This window comes from Staurois parvus, unplaced genomic scaffold (genome assembly GCF_062004578.1).
Source record: "Staurois parvus isolate SC_StPar_1 unplaced genomic scaffold, SC_StPar_1.0 ptg001263l, whole genome shotgun sequence".
Classification (NCBI taxonomy): domain Eukaryota; kingdom Metazoa; phylum Chordata; class Amphibia; order Anura; family Ranidae; genus Staurois; species Staurois parvus.
Window position 1 is genome coordinate 15941 of NW_028319059.1, and position 17993 is coordinate 33933.

Genomic DNA, 17993 nt, shown 5'->3' on the forward strand with positions numbered 1-17993 from the left:
ATTTTACTTTTTTTAAAACTATGCTGACTCAATTGCTTATGTGAGAGAGGATTCCCAGCCAAGTAAGTGAATAGGGGTGGTGATATTGCTGGTTGTTGAGGACTCCCCCCCCCCCCCAGTATAGGCACTACTCCTATACTAACTGCTCTGTAGAAGGAAGGTGCTAAATCTTACCTATTCCCGGGGCGCTCCGGTCTGGTCATGTAATATCTCCAGTGGTGGCTTCAGGAGAGAGTACTGACAATGACTGCAATGCCCGGGCGGTGACGTGACCCATAGGCTTACTATGGGGCATCTGTTGTCGGCTGTCCCTCCTCTGTACTGGAGCCGGTACTGAGACCCGATCATGTGACCGGACCACTCTGAGAATAGGTAGGTATAAGCATCGTCCTTCTACAGGATAGCTAGTATACGACTTTGAAGGTGGGTGGGAGCAGTCTTAGACTTAGAGCACATAATTCCACTCTAAATCCCATTTTATTGGCCGGAATCTGTGGTCATGTGACGCATCAGGCCCTGAGTCTTCTTTCTTCTGAGTTGCTTAGTATGAGGGCTCTTTTTTGGCTCCTGAAGACCACAGGGGTGTGATGATATTACTACACTGGGCAGTAACAAGACTGGGCAGTGGTAGGCCTACACTCACCAGCCACTTTATTAGGTACACCTTGCTAGTACCAGGTTGGACCTCTTGCCCTCATTTGTCATGGCATAGATTCAACAAAGGATTGCAAACCTTTCTCAGAGATTTTGGTCCATATTGACATGATAGCATCACACATTTGCTGCAGATTTGATGCGAATCTCCTGTTCCACAACATCCCAAAGATGCTCTATTGGATTGAGATCTGTTGACTGTGGAGGCCATTGGAGTGCAGTGAACTCATTGTCATGTTCAAGAAACCAGTCTGAGATGATTTGAGCTTTGTGACATGGTGCATTATCCTGCTGGCAGTAGCCATCAGAAGATGGGGATGGACATGGTCAGCAACAATACTCAGGTAGGCCGTGCCATTTAACCTCCTCGGCGGTATGATTCTTTCCGATTTTTTGTGCTGAAAGCGGTACCATTATTTTGCATGGAATTATGTATTTTTTTTATTGTAGGCTGTAATTTTTAGAAATAACTCACTGAAATCTGCCTGAACAAGAGTCTAGTAAACATCCCGGGTATGATAAAATTTGAAACACAAAATCATAAATTATAATTTAATAAATAATCATAAAAAATAATAATATTAAATTTAATTCAATAATATAATCAAACCAAAAACACTGAAATTTGAAATACAGAGGCAAATTCGCACATCGCTGAGCAAAGTCGCAAAATCGTTTTCAGTGTCTGATGAGGAATTTCCCCCACGAATCATTATCACTCAATTCTGCAAGTGGTTCTGATTTACTATCGCTGTTCTAAAACCACTTTTGACGTAAAGGGACGCTTTTTGGACACCATGGACTTTTCTAAGTTTCCAGGCAGAAAGAACATTCAAAATGCAGGCAGGGCGCCGGACAAAGCAGTAGGGACAAAATATATGTGAAATGCATTGAAACAGCAATGACAGCAAAAATGACATTTTTTAAAAATTTCAAATTTCCCGCCGTACGTCCCGATGTCACAGGGACTGGAACACGGAAGCCGGATGCCGGCATCGGCCGGAGGAGATGGCCGGGGACGCTGCAGGGGACACATCGCGGGAGCCAAGGACAAGGTAAGTGCTGCAGGGACCCCCTGAGCAACGCCGCATGTAGCTCGGGGTTACCGCTCTTGGTATAGAAATTTTACCGCGAGCTACACTCGGGAATACCACTAAGGAGGTTAAACAATGCTAAATTGGTACTAAGGGGCCCAAAGTGTGCCAAGAAAATATCCTCCACACCATTACACCACCAGCCTGAACTGTTGAAACAAGGCAGGATGGAACCATGCTTTCACCCTACCATCTGAATGTTGCTGCTGAAATTGAGACTCATCAGACCAGGCAACATTTTTCCAATCTTCCATTGTCCAATTTTGGTGAGCCTGTGCGAATTGTAGCCTCTGTTTCCTGTTCTTACCTGACAGGAGTGGCACTCGGTGTGGCCTATTGCTACTGTAGCCCATCTGCTTTAAGGTTCAACATGTTGTGCATTCAGAGATGGTATTCTGCATACCTTGGTTGTAACAAGTGGACATTTGAGTTACTGTTGCCTTTTAATCATCTCGAACCAGTCTGCCCATTCTTCTCTGACCTCAGACATCAACAAGGCATTTTTGTCCACCTAACTGCTGCTCACTGGGTATTTTCCTTTTTTTGGACCATTCTCTGTAAACCCTAGAGATGGTTGTGCTTGAAAATCCCAGTAGAGCATCAGTTTTTGAAATACTCAAACCAGCTGTCTGTTACCAACAACCATTGCACGTTCAAAGTCACATAAATCCTCTTTCTACCCCATTCTGATGCTCAGACTGAACTTCAGCAAGTCGACTTCACCACGTCTAGATGCTTAAATGCATTGAGTTGCTGCCATGTGATTGGCTGATTAGCAATTTGTGTTACCAAGCAAATGAACAGATGTACCTAATTAAGAGGCCGGTGAGTGTAGACTGCAATGATGGATCCTTGGTCTTATCTCCTGGTCGATATGCCGTAGAGTATTTTGCAAGTTCTTTTTTGTTTTGGAAATTTTTATTTGTTAATAGGTGGAAGTGAAATGGGAAGGGGGATGGATCAAATGTGCCCAGAAGTGGGCATCAAGACTAATTCCACCAGTCCAATCTTTGCCGGTTCTCTTTAACCCTTTCCTTATTGTGGAATATGCCCGAGCTCATGGCTAAAGAGTTAATAGTACGCTTTATCGCACTTTCAGACTGTACAAGCTCCATTTTTTTGTTTCTTTAGACTTGATGAAAAATATGTTAATCATTGTGATGAAGCATGAAATAAGGTATTAAGTCATTCGATCACAGTTCATTGGCTTTGAATTGGGCTGTTTTAATGGATTCTCTAATTTTTTGTACGGTGTTCCAGGACAGAGAGTTCTGCTTATTCTGTCTAAGACCGTCTCGGACACGGCGTGCACCTCCACCAGCCTGGCGGAATGCGTTCTTCCATTTAAGATAAAAAATATTTTCAAAGTAAAAAGTTTTACGATAATTTTTCTTTGAAGTGCAAAATAAAAAATGATTTTGAAATATTGCCTTGTCCTCGTTTCGATGCCTTTTGTAGGCAATATTACGCCGTGTCTGAAAGGAGAGCTTTTGGTAAAGGCTTGACTATAATCTTTGCATCGCTCTATTGCTCTTTAGCTTTTGGTTACCTGGGTAGAAGTTGAACAGAGCCCATTTAGATATTTCAAAAGGAGGAAGAAGTCATGCTGGGATAATTGAGATGTATACATTTGGATTCCTTCGATTGGAACATTTGTGATAATGGCTCCAAAAATATGAAAACCTAAAGCTGAGCTCCAGCCTTCCCTTCTGTTTGCACAGCTGTACAGGTACCTCTCCTGTACTGAATGGGATTATTCTGATTTCACTGCATACTGTGACCTAAGCAGTGAGCTCCAGCAAGTCACATGAAGCCTGCCCAATTTCCTAGCTGGAGAACATCCAGCATCACCTTTGCTCTGAGGAAGGGGGTGAAGCCCCTGAAACAAGTCAGCTTGCTAATACAGCAGTGCATCTTGTCAGGTCACATTACACCAGCACTGGATTAAGGTTTGGTTTCCCGCAGATCGAAACTTTGTAGAAGGCCTCTGAGTGCTGGGGGTGCCTGTCTGTTCTTATGCTCTGCCTAATTTCCTAGCTGGAGAACATCCAGCATCACCTTGGCTCTGAGGAAGGGGGTGCCAGGGGCGGACTGACCATTTGGAAACTCGGGCACTGCCCGGGGGCCCGGGGTCAGTAGGGGGCCCCATGAGATGCCCCTGGTACCTTTTTCATAGGCTTTTTTTAGTTTGGGCAAGGACACAGGGGCCCCATGATCCCCTATTGCCCGGGGGCCCCATGAGTTGTCAGTCCGCCCCTGGGGGGTGCAGCCCCCGCAACACGCCAGCTTGCCAATACAGCAGTGCATCTTGTCAGGTCACATTACACCAGCTCTGGATTAAGGTTTGATTTCCCGCAGATTGAGACTTTGTAGAAGTCCTGTGAGTGCTGGGGGTGCCCGTCTGTTCTTATGCTCTGCTTAATTTCCTAGCTGGAGAACATCCAACATCACCTGGCACCAGGGGCGGACTGACCATTTGGAAACTCGGGCACTGCCCGAGGGCCCGGGGTCAGTAGGGGGCCCCCAGGAGATGCCCCGGTACCTTTTTAATAGGTTTTTTTGAGTTTGGGCAAGGACACAGGGGCCCCATGATCCCCTGTTGCCCGGGGGCCCCATGAGTTGTCAGTCCGCCCCTGCCTGGCACTTTCCTCCCCAGCTGTACTGTCCCTGGCCCACCCCTTTCATTCATTGGATTCATTGGATCTAAGGTAAATCATGGAGACTCAGCATCTCATGTGGGCATTACCAAGGGTGGTCTGCATGCAAATGAACTCCTGAGAATGCCTACTCCTCCATAATGCCTACTCCTCCACACCAATCAAGACAGTTTGATATTTGCATAACTCCTCCCAAGAGCCACAAAACAAAAGTAAAAGTAATACTAAAATCTCTTTAGGAGAAGTACTGCAATGTTTTCAGGAAGCTGTGTACAGCATTGTTCCAGCCATGATCAACCTGCATTGCAGAGATGCACAGAGACCCAGTTACATAGTCTGGCTGAAAAAAGACAAAAGTCCATCCAGTTCAACCATTAAAAAAAAATGTTATAATCCTATACCCACAGATGATCCAGAGGAAGGCAAAAAAAACCCCCCAGCAAAGCATGATCCAATTTGCTCCTGCAGGGGAAAAAAAATCCTTCCTGATCTCCGAGAGGCAATCGGATATTCTCTGGATCAACTTTACCTATAAATGTTAGTATCCAGTTATATTCTGTGTATCTAGGAAAGAATCCAGGACTTTTTTTTTAAAGCAATCCACGGAGCTGGCCAGAACCAACTCTTGAGGGAGTCTATTCTACATTTTCACAGCTCTTAGTATGAAGAAACCTTTCCATGTTTGGAGATTAAATCTCTTTTCCTCCAGACGTAAAGAGTGACCCCTTGTCCTCTGTGATGACCTCAGGGTGAATAACTCTACACAGAGTTCACTATATGAACCACTGATGTATTTATACATGGAGATCATATCCCCCCTTATGTATTATACATGGAGATCATATCCCCCCCTTATGTATTATACATGGAGATCATATCCCCCCCTTATGTATTATACATGGAGATCATATCCCCCCTTATGTATTATACATGGAGATCATATCCCCCCTTATGTACTATACATGGAGATCATATCCCCCCCTTATGTATTATACATGGAGATCATATCCTCCCTTATGTATTATACATGGAGATCATATCCCCCCTTATGTATTATACATGGTGATCATATCCCCCTTATGTATTATACATGGAGATCATTTCCCCCCTTATGTATTATACATGGTGATCATATCCCCCCTTATGTATTATACATGGAGATCATACCCCCCCTTATGTATTATACATGGAGATCATATCCCCCCTTATGTATTATACATGGTGATCATATCCCCCCTTATGTATTATACATGGAGATCATATCCCCCCTTATGTATTATACATGGAGATCATATCCCCCCCTTATGTATTATACATGGAGATCATATCCCCCTTATGTATTATACATGGAGATCATATCCCCCCTTATGTATTATACATGGTGATCATATCCCCCTTATGTATTATACATGGTGATCATATCCCCCTTATGTATTATACATGGAGATCATATCCCCCCTTATGTATTATACATGGAGATCATATCCCCCCTCATGTATTATACATGGAGATCATATCCCGCACTCCTCCGTTTTGCTACATAGGCAGCCAGGTACACAGCATTTTCTCTCTCTCTGTCGTTTATGCTTTTTATTGCTGTTTAAACTTGGATGGGGTGAGGAGAGCACTGGGTACCCCAAGAACATTAAATAACTAGAGGACACTTCACTTCTTACTAAAAGTCACTATGTCACCGGGTAGATGAGGTTAAGTTCTTGTAGGGATCACCACTGACTGAACAACTATTAGGGCCTTCTGAAGAAAAGAGAACGGCACACATTTACTAGGGCTCTGAATTCAGGCCAATACTCACAATACCACAGGATCATTGATTGCATCCTCCCTATGTCCACTGGGCACTCTTCAGTGAGACAGAAACAAGGCTCACAATGCCAAAGGACCACTGGACACATTTCTTCAGCTGGGTATTCTTCAGACCAAATCCCAGATCAGACTTTTGAAGTAGGCTTCCTAGCTATGCTACAGTTGGGACCTTGATGACCCTCCAGCAATGTTCCAGCCAACTGAAGGTCTGGGCCCAGGACCCACTCACTCCTATTCATGTCTCAGGCTATTTATGGGCTCTCCAACCATCCACTGGGCACACCTCCCCAAGGATTGGCCGGGTCACTATAAATATTCAAACTGCCCCTCTGCTCTTCCTTCTACTATAATTCTAGAACCCTATAAAATTCAGGGGGAAGGATCAGACCAGCAGCCTGTGAAACACTGAGCAGGCTAATGCAATCAGCAGTTGCAGTACTGACTACAAGGGAGCTAAAGCAAATTTACCTAGCATCCTATACCAGTGGTCTGCAAACTGTGGTCCTGGGGCCAGATGTAGCCCATTGCCTGCCTATATCTGGCCCTTGGGCACTATTTCTCCCACTGGCACAACCAATGGGGAACTATTCCTTTTACTGACATCAAGAATGAGGCACTATTCCGCCCACTGATATCAGTGAATGGGGCACTCTTCCTGCCACTGACACCAATGATGGAGAACTATTCCTGTCACTGAGATCAATGATGGGGCACTATTCCTGCCAATGACACCAATGACGGGGCATTATTCCTCACACTGACACCAATGATGGAGCACTATTCCTGCCACTGAGATTAATGAAGGGACACTATTCCTGACATTGACACCAATGATGGGGCACTATTCCTCCCACTGACACCAATGATGGGGCACTATTCCTCCCACTGATACCAATGATGGGGCATTATGCCTCCCACTGATACCAATGATGGGGCACTATTCCTTCCACTGATACCAATGATGGGGCATTATACCTCCCACTGATACCAATGATGGGGCATTATTCCTTCCACTGACACCAATGATGGGGCACTATTCCTCCCAATGACAACAATAATGGGGCACTATTCCTCCCACTGATACCAATGATGGGGCACTATTCCTCCCACTGACACCAATGATGGGCACTATTCCTCCCACCGATACCAATGATGGGGCACTATTCCTCCCACAGATACCAATAATGGGGCACTATTCCTCCCAATGACATCAATGATGGGGTATTGCTTGCTCCCATTGACGCCAGGGCCCTTTCTACTTACACTGACCACGTCCGGCCCCCTCACAGTCAGAAGAACAGGAAACTAGCCCTTTGATTAGAAAGTTTGGAGACCCCTGTCCTATACTCTAACTAGGAGGGTTCTACACTACTCTATAGTTGACGTTACATCAACTTTCCTAAGTGATCCCTTGTCTCTGGTTGACTTCCGCCCTTATCTATGAGCTTACGGACAGAAAAAAAAACAAAACACAAATTGGACGGTGGCATCTTCTGTCTTCGTTCCTCTTCATTCTTTCCTGTAGTTTGTCTGGTAACCTTTCACGAGACGCAATCTTAAAGTCACATCTGTGAAAAACAAATATATATATCAGTTCCGTCCGTTGTGCCATGAATATAGATGCGCCTTCTTTCCATCTTAATAGCATTGGCTTGATCCGAGATCTCGTGGTATTAGTGTTTGATGGCTTAGAGAGATCAACCGTGCTAAGAAAAAGGTTATTAAACATATTCCACCAAGAAAATTCTTTTTTACTTTTTTTTTTTTTTTTCCTCCCCAGAAATAGTTTGCAAGCCGCGTATGAACATACAGAGACGTCTCCAAGGAACTGTTAGCTAAATTTAAATTTATGCAGCTGACTATACTTTGTGGCTTTGCAAGTTCTGTTCTGCAATATTTAACAACTTTGTTGGCTTTCTATCTTCTCAATCAAGGGCCGGTGGGTGCTGCTATTAATCTGAAAGCCACGGATAATTCTAGGCAGCTAATGAGCTCAGTTTGGCTGGGGTCGCGGGAACCTTTCATAACACGCTCGTGTTTTGTACCTTCTAGAAGGCTGATGATGTTTGAGACCGGCCTTTGATCTACTTTGGAAATTAATTCACACACACAAAAAAAAAACAAAAAAAAAAAAACATTCTGTTGCTATGGATATTTTAAATCTGTGCACGATGGAAGGGTTGTGTACCGCTAACAAGTTCTTCAATTTTAATTTTCGGGGGGGTTATTGTGGCTTGAAATGATCGCTGCGTCTATGGCCATTCGTCAAGGACCATAAGTACATGAGACCCTTTGAATGTAACAAATTGTCAGTAACAAATTATCATGTGCATTTTGAGTTACAGTCTCTTTGTAAAGTTTAACCACTTGAGCTCCTGAAGGTTTTTTTTACCCCTTCATGACCGGGCCATTTTTTTCTATTCAGCACTGTGCTATTTTAACTGCCAATTGTGCGGTCATGCAAATGAAATTAATATAATTTTTTTCACACAAATCTTTCTTTTGTTGGTATTTGAGCACCACTAGATTTGTCATTTTTTATTATATAAATTGAAAAAAGACCAAACATTTTGAACCCCCCCCCCTATATTTTCTAGTTTCTGTTGTAAAACATATCCAATATTAAATTATTAAAACATTTAAAAATCTAATTTCTTCATAAATTTAGGCCAAAATGTATTCTGTTACATATTTTTAGTAAAAAAAAAAAATACCAATAAGTTTACACTCACCAATCACTTTATTAGGCTCGCCTTGCTAGTGATAAGAAAATATACCCCCCCCCCACACACACACACCATTACACCAGCAGCCTGAACTGTTGATACAAGGCAGGATGGATCCATGCTTTCATTTTGTTTATGCCAAATTCTGACCCTACCATCTGAATGTCACAGCTGAATTGAAGATTCATCAGACCAGGCAATGTTTTTCCAATCTTCTATTGTTCAATTTTGGTGGGCCTGTGCGAATTGTAGCCTCCATTTCCTGTTCTTAGCAGACAGGTGTGGCACCCGGTGTGGTCTTCTGCTGCTGTAGCCCATCTGCTTCAAGGTTTGACATGTTGTGCGTTCAGAGATGGCATTCTGCATACCTTGGTTGTAACAAGTGTTTTTTTGAGTTTCTGTTGCCTTATCTAGAACCAGTCTGTCTATTCTCCATTGAACTCTGACATTAACAAGGTGTTGTTTTTTTAGGTAGAAAGGCCTGCTCCTAAAGCTGCAGCAGGAAGTGAGAGAACATTTCCCAAAGTGGGAGAAATTTCACTCTTTGATAGCTGTCACCACCAGAACATTTGTTCCTATGGGAAGATTTTGGACTTCCCATCATTTTCTCTGACAATGGTAGCAAGGACAAATGGCAAATAAGGAGGATGAATCTCCCTATGAGGACACAAACAGCAATACAAATTTTGACAGTGGTTCTAACCCCTCATCACTCATAAGAAAACACAAAAGGGAGCACTTGCCTCGTGTATTTCCGTGATAAAAATTTATTTATTAAAAAAGTGAGAAGGAATTGGTCCGCTTCTGCTAAGTAGGCCTTCTTGTCTTGAATGACAAGACCACCTCCTTTGTCCACCTGTCTAATGACAATGTCTAAATTATTTTTCAGTGTTTCCAGGGATCTCCTATCTGTGGGGGTCATACTGGCACAATGGTCTACTCTTGATTTCTGACAAATAGTCTTAAACTCGGCGTAGACCACCTCATAGAAGGAAGCAATATATTTCCCTTTTGCCCAATGAAGATGGAATGATGATTTGAGCTTACAGGGAGTGTGTTGCAGACTGCCCATGATCTCATGCCCATGGGTATCTGCGGACCATGGGCCAAACAAGACTAAATCTCCAAGACCTTCATGATCCCCACACCCCTCAACCCAAAGTTCTTCCAAAATGGCTAAAGTTTCATCATCGGAGTCACTGGTATGAACCAAGTGCTTGTCTTCACTAGACCCTTCTCCTATTTCCATCTTATTGTCTTTGATGGCAAAATATCTTTTGAGAGTAAGGTTCCATGTACATATGTTAAGGTCAACAAATAGTTCAGATAGATTTGGAGGATTGGGGGGGGGGTGCAAAATTCAGTCCTCTCTGTAATAAACCGTATTCAGAATCACTGAAAACAGCCTTGGAAAGATTAAATAATTTGATGGTACTGAGTTCCTGTGTTATTTCTTTGCTCTGTTGGGACTTGAACCCACCTCTCCCTCCTCTACGGGTTCTCTGGACTGTTTTAGTCTGAGGTGGTCTCCCAAGGGAGGTCTACTCTCTAAAAAAGACTTGGAAGGGCCTGGGAGGGCCAAGGAGCTGTGAGGTGATGGCCTACAATCCACCTGTGTAATGGACCCAATGACTGGTGTGTTACCCTTCCCAGATGGAGCTGGTTCCACTCAGGGGTGCTCCCTAGGAAAACCCTCCAGTAATGTAGAGGTTCTAGTAAGATGTACCTTGGTGAACGGAATATCTGACCGTTTTCTCCCCTCCTGGTCTCTAAAAAGTGTTGTTAGTTCTGAGGAAGGGAGTTTGACTCCCGAAACGCGTTAGCCTATTCAACCATTGGACCTCCGCTGTCTGGGACTGATACGTTTGGCTCCATGTCTGTTTACATGATCTTTGCTTTGCGAGTATGCACTTGTCACTTTTTTAATGAATACATTTTTATCAAGGTAAAGCACAAGGAGAGTGCGCCCTTTTGTGTTTTCTTTTGGTAGTATCAAGATTCCCAGATCTTTAGAGGGCTGCACCCAAGTGAGTGACAGACACCGTGTTTCACCATGGAGCATGAAAATTTGAGGGCTGGTTTCGCTTTATCTTGATGTTTTCATCACTCATCTAGAACTCTCACATCTGGAACTCAAAGAAAAAGGTTTTTCCTTTACATGCACTTTAAACCAGCCTTTCTCAACCTAGATTTCTGTGGAACACTAGGATTCCTCCAAAGATCATTAAGGGGTTCATTGAACTGTGGTTGACTGAAGGTGACTGCAGGGCCAGGACTACGGAGGGGGTAGCATGGGCAGCTGCCCTAGAGGCAGTGTCATTGTGTGTTGGGGAGGGGCTCTGTGAGGCAGTAACCTGTAGACTATTGTCAACCAAGCTGACCCACCCTGTTGCCTGGAGGCTGTCCTACCTTACAGGAGGAGCTCGAGCAGAGGAGCAGTGATGGCTTTGGTGTTGAGGTCCATTGTCAGCACCTGTTGCATGCTTGGGGGGTGTGGCGCGCACCAAATACTGGCACACTGGGAGTGTTGGCTGGCTGCCCAACATTTTTCTTTTTCTGTGGCACCTTGCAACTGCCAGACAGGTAAAAGTGGTACTGTAGAGCTAACATCATAGATCCCAGCTGCAGAAGATAATCAGGTGCTCCCATATCAGGGGAAGAAGGGGCACAGTTTTGCATCTTTGCCCTGGGCACTGGATGACCTTGTCCTGGCATTGGGTGCTTACATAGTTCCAAGGCCAACACCACTTGATCGAGCCAATAAGAGGACATCAATGGTCATTTTAGCTGTCTGTAAGGATGGCATTCTGACCAACACTGTAAGGGGCATACTTTCCACCAATGACCACCAATGTAAGAGGCATATTTCCCACTGACCAACAATGAATTGGTTTAAGCAGGGGCTCTTCAAGATCTGAACACACTTTTAGGAGTTCCTCTGGGGGAAATAGATTGAGAAAGGCTGCTTTAAATATATAAAGACAATTAGTTAGTGTAGCGATAGCAGTCATAAGCTTTTTCAGCATTTCAGTTGCCATGATGTATTCCATACTTCATTAGCTACCTAGGGTAGGGTGTATGATGTATGGAGTACAACATTATACACCAGTAAATTGTGTGCTGAAAGATTATTCATTATATGAGGAATGCCAACTAGAAGATTTAAAATGATTTAATATTTAATCATGGGTTTACTTATTTTAATAATTGCTTTAGATTAGTCTTGAGTGGAATGTACGTCTGCTTTTTGAGAAATATGATTTACTATGGCATGGCAAAACCTATGTGCGTACCTAATATGTGGAAATCAGTTACGTAGTTCTTTTTTTTTGCTACAATTTTTTATTTTTCTAATTGTGATTGTTATTATTTTACACTTCCTTGCAGCATCATTAGCCCTAATTTTGGTTGGAGCAGAGAACAGCAGAAACTATCAGCACATTTTAAAGCCTAGCTTTAGACTCCCCTGTCACCCTGGAGCCACCACCAAAACCCATCCCTCTGCACTGGAGTCACCAACAATTCCCTCCCCAACCTGGAACCACCTCCAAACTCTACCTCCTCCCAGAGCCACCACCAAACCCACTGACACAATGAAACCACCCCCCCGCCCAAAACCTTTAGCCATCTTCAAAACCCAACTCCACCCCAGAGCAACCACCAAACCCCCCCTCCTCCTTCCCAGAGCCACCAGTAAACCTCCTCCACAATGGAGCCACCACCAAACCCCCCCCCCCCCCCAACACAGAACCACCTCCAAACCCTATAGCGATGCCACAATGGTATATCTTCCTCTGAAGTTTACTGAGAACCTGGAAGTATCGACCTCCTTGGTGTCCCACTGTGCTTACTGGTTCCTGCTGCTGACCTCAATACAACTACTGGGTCCTGTGGTGACTCAACAGGGACCAGGAGGTCAACACTCCTAGAGATCTCAGTTTTTCAGAGACTTCAGAAGGGACTTTTTCTATTGAATAGAGCAGTGTTTGTTGGTACAGACAGCAGGAGAGGCAGATATTTACTATTTTCAGGTAGACCTTTCTTGGCATTTGTCTTTCTGGCAGATGGCAAAGCAGTCAAAATGCTGGAGTTCCACTTAAAATTACTTCCATGATGTCTTGTGCACAGATATATTGCATTGTATTGTAATGGAGAGAATAGGTGCTACATGATTAGATGCCTGATAATCAGAACATTTTGTATCAATGCAAAGTTCCTCCTTTTATATTTGAGCCTTGAGGAAAGCCACGGCAACTAACAAGTAATCAGCGAACATCGGAGAGATGTTTCCATTACAGCAGGAGGAAGGCACAGCTGATAATGTACGGTAATATACCAGAAGAATTGAGTGCGTGAAACCTTACTGCAAATTACTGGGGTGGCGGTGTCTGTGACAAAGAAACAATTTACTTTATTTTGTGTAAAAGTTTAAAAAAAAAAAGAAAAAAGAAAATAGTCGAGCAGTTTCTTGTTTCTGAGTAATGAACAGTTTTCTGTCTTTCACTTCAAAGAATCTCATTAAGAATAGAAAATAGACTTTTATTCATAAAGTGGACTTGAACTCAGAAAGTGAAGATTTGCTTTGCGTGGATCATCTGGAAATGTTAATTCTACCCTGAAAGATATACCTTTCATCTTAAAGAAGAAGTCTTATTTCTTTTTTTATTACAGTGTTCTGTCCTTCAGAGGACAAAGTACAGGGAGTCCTTTGTCCCATCTTCCTATCTGCTGTAGAGCTCCTAAGGCCATCTGGCAATGCAGTTAACAAGATCATCCTAGGTACCCCATCTTCCTAGGTGCTGTGGAAGGCTATCTACATGGTCTGACAGGACTCCTCCCGAATCCATCCGACAGCGCAGCTAAAAAGGATATCTTCCTAGGTGTCCTATCTTCCTAAGTGCTGTGAAAAGCTAGCTAGATGGTCGGACAAGAGCCATCCGACAATGCAACTAACAAGGAGATCTTCATAGGTGTCCCATGTTCTTAGGTGCTGTGGAAGGCTAGCTATGTGGTCGGACAGGACGACTCTCAAGGCCATCCAGGAACACAGCTAACAAGGAGATCTTCGTAGGGGTCCCATCTTCTTAGGTGCGGTGGAAAGTTAGCTACCTGGTCAGACAGGACTTCTTCCAAGGCCATCCAACAACACAGCTAACAAGGAGACCTTTCTAGGTGTTCCATCTTCCTAGGTGTTGTGGAAGGCTAGCCAGATGGTCAGACAGGACTCCTCTCAAGGCCATCTACCAACTCAGCTAAAAAGGAGATCTTCCTAGGTGTCCCATTTTCCTAGGTGTTGTGGAAAGCTAGCTACGTGGTCAGACAGGACTCCTCCCAAGGCCATCCAACAAAGCAGCTAAACAGGAGATCTTCCTAGGTGTCCTATCTTCCTAGGTGCTGTGGAAAGCTAGCTACATGATCACACATGACTCCTTCCAAGGCCATCAGACAACACAGCTAACAAGGAGATGGCTGCATTGATAACCATGCTCATCTCCAGCTCCCAGCACTTTCAAAAGGCATATGCCAGAAAGAGGAATACAGAAGAATGGAAGACTGCCCCCCCATTCCTTCATTCCTTTTGCTGGCGCTTGTCTCTGGAAAGTGCTAGGTGCCACATACAAGCATCAATTGCAACCATCTCCTTGCTGGCTGCATTATCGGATGGCCTTAGGAAAAGTCTTGTCTGACCATGTGGCTAGCCTTCCATAGCACTTACGAAGATAAGAATGTAAATCTCCTTGCTGTCTAGATTATATTGGTTCCTTCTGTGTCTTGTGTACTACGACTTTGTCCAATGAAAGAAAGTCCCATATTTTTGGGTTGTCACCAGGACAGGAACAGGGGGGAAATCTTCCGATGGAAACTAGTTCTGGTGAACCCAGTGGCAACCAGGCCTTATATTAGAGGAATTTCCTGTTTTTGCTGTGAGACAGGAAGTGAAGGCCAATCTCTCCAAAGGGACAAAAATGGTGAAACAAAAACTGCCTGAATTCGAAATTGAGTAAAAAAAAAAAAAAAAAAAAAGTATGCCTTTAGTTCTACTTAAAAAAAAGGTGTCACAATATAAGGTTAGGTTCAGAGACCAGTTGCTACAGCAGTTGTAAGGCTTACCTGAAACCAGCAGGATTGGTACACCAGCGGCCCACCCTGGGAATGACGCAGGCTCACCTGAGGTGCGGGGTCTAAGCATCCACCGGTCTTCCCCAGAGCTCCGAATGGTGGAGATGGATTTGGCTGCGTGTGAATGCCAGGTCGCAGATCTCAGGATCACCCCACCAGTGAATGAGTAGGCTGGAAACCAAAAGCGGATCAAACAGTTCAGGGATCAAACAGAAGCGGAGTCAGTCACAAGCCAAGGATCGGTCACCAATGGTAGTAGATAGGATGAGGCAGAATCGTAGTCAGTAGCAAGCCAAAGGTCGGTAACGTAGATGAAGACAGCAGCAGGAACAGTAAGCAGGATATTGGCTGGTAAGGCACAATAATCTGGCAAGGAGGAAGTGCATGGACATGGCTTTTATAAGGAAGTTCATGGGAGGAGCAAGGAGTTCAAGGTTCAAGAGAAATCAAGGCACAAGGCAGGATTATCCAAGAATTGTCAAGGGAGCTGTCCAGCATTCCAGATAGCTCAGTGAGAAGAGACATTGCCTCCCACTGCAGAAGGACCAGGTTCAATCCCAGGCTCTGACAAAAGGATTGGGGGGGTAGGAGTTTTAAGGGGAAGCACACAACATAAAAAGATCTGTTGCCCACTGAATGGTATTTATGAGTGTAGCTCCTGGTCCACAGTGCTGGCTGCTGGGCTATTACTGTTGCTGCTGCTGACCTTTATCTCATCTCCCCTTCTTTTAAGGACTAGGTGGCTGTAAAGAGCACATTTAAACTCTGCCCACTCCCCAGGGAAAACAGAGGAAGGGGATATGGGCTTTTGTGCATCCTGGGAGTGACAAGAGCCTGCTGGGAGAACCTGAGACTTGTAGGGAATGTAGTCCACAGACAGACCGATCCTGTGTATCAGTATGGCAATGGAACTTCTCATCCCAGCACAATCGGGGCTCTCTGAAAAGGAAAAGGAAGGTCTGTTCCCAGGCTCAAGGCAGATGTGGTGAGGACGAGGACATTGTGTGATAGACCGTGCAGCAGACTGCTAGCAGAAAGTATTGCCACAGCATCAGGATGGGGGAGTAGCAGACATCTCCTGGTGCATGAGAACAACACTGCCACTGACTGGTACCCTGGTCTGATCATTAGTGAGAACGCTGCCTGATTGTTGGGGAGAACGTCACTGTTGCTGACTGTAGTCACCGCCATTTTGTGCTGCCTGATCCAACATGTGGATAAGTGGTCTATGAAGTCTCCCTCTTTGATGCGGTGGTTTGACCCTTTCTCTTACTGCACATTATACTGGATACAATTAAGAAGATTTTTCTCCATGCAGGTCCCACTTTTTGGACCCCTCTGATCACTATGGGGTGGATATCTGAATTCAGCTTTTTTATGAGGGGGTGAATTCTTAGAGGCTCTTTAGCCCTTGATTCGTTGTACCTTCCTGACTGTGATATCCTTGATCTGATGTATATGGTGGATACTTTCCTCTTTGATGGGTGGCGCTTTTATGTTATCTTTTGCATTATCCAGTTCATCTACAATATTACTAAAACTTTAGACAGAAGTGGATCCTGAAGAAGTTGGGCAAAATGTCGATCTGCTGGCTCTTCGTTCCTTTATTTGATTGGAAGTATATGTGTTCTTGACCTATACTGTAGCTGATATGGAATGTTTGTATACAAAAAAATACTCTTTTGATCTGTCTAAATAAAACTGTTTTTATACTATATGTTCAGGTTTGTGTTGAGTGATCGAACACCTCAAAAGTCCCCACTGTTTCATGACTCCCTCTCTTTTTTTTTGGGGGGGGGGGTATGGAATTTTTTGTTGTGCCTTATAGTATTTTTTGGGGATGGTGCTAGTAGATTTTTAATGACAAGACCTCCCACCCAATGAATTCCACTTTTGCTTGACTGGTGCTGCTGCCTAATCACTAATGAGAATGCCACTGTCGATGACTGGTGCTGTTGCCTGATTGTTGGGGAGGACATCAATGTGGCTGACTGGTGCCGTTTGACCATTGGGGAGAAGGTCACTGTTGTTGACTGGTGCCGCTGCCTGATTGTTGGGGAGAATGTCACTGTTGTTGACTGGTGCCACTGCCTGATCATTAGTGAAAACATCATTGTCACTGACTGGTGCCGCTGCCTGATTGTTGGGGAGGATGTCACTGTTGCTGACTGGTGTCACTGCCTGATTGTTGGGGAGAATGTCACTGTTGCTGACTGGTGCCGCTGCCTGATTGTTGGGGAGAATGTCACTGTTGTTGACTGGTGCCACTGCCTGATCATTAGTGAAAACATCATTGTCACTGACTGGTGCCGCTGCCTGATTGTTGGGGAGGATGTCACTGTTGCTGACTGGTGTCACTGCCTGATTGTTAGGGAGGATGTCACTGTCGCTGACTTGTGTCACTGCCTGATTGATGGGGAGGATGTCACTGTCGCTGACTTGTGTCACTGCCTGATTGTTGGGGAGGATGTCACTGTCGCTGACTTGTGTCACTGCCTGATTGTTGGGGAGAATGTCACTGTTGCTGACTTGTGTCACTGCCTGATTGTTGGGGAGGATGTCACTGTTGCTGACTTGTGTCACTGCCTGATTGTTGGGGAGGATGTCACTGTTGCTGACTTGTGTCACTGCCTGATTGTTGGGGAGAATGTCACTGTTGCTGACTTGTGTCACTGCCTGATTGTTGGGGAGGATGTCACTGTCGCTGACTTGTGTCACTGCCTGATTGTTGGGGAGGATGTCACTGTTGCTGACTTGTGTCACTGCCTGATTGTTGGGGAGGATGTCACTGTTGCTGACTTGTGTCACTGCCTGATTGTTGGGGAGGGTGTCACTGTCGCTGACTTGTGTCACTGCCTGATTGTTGGGGAGGATGTCACTGTTGCTGACTGGTGCCGCTACCTGATTGTTGGGGAGGG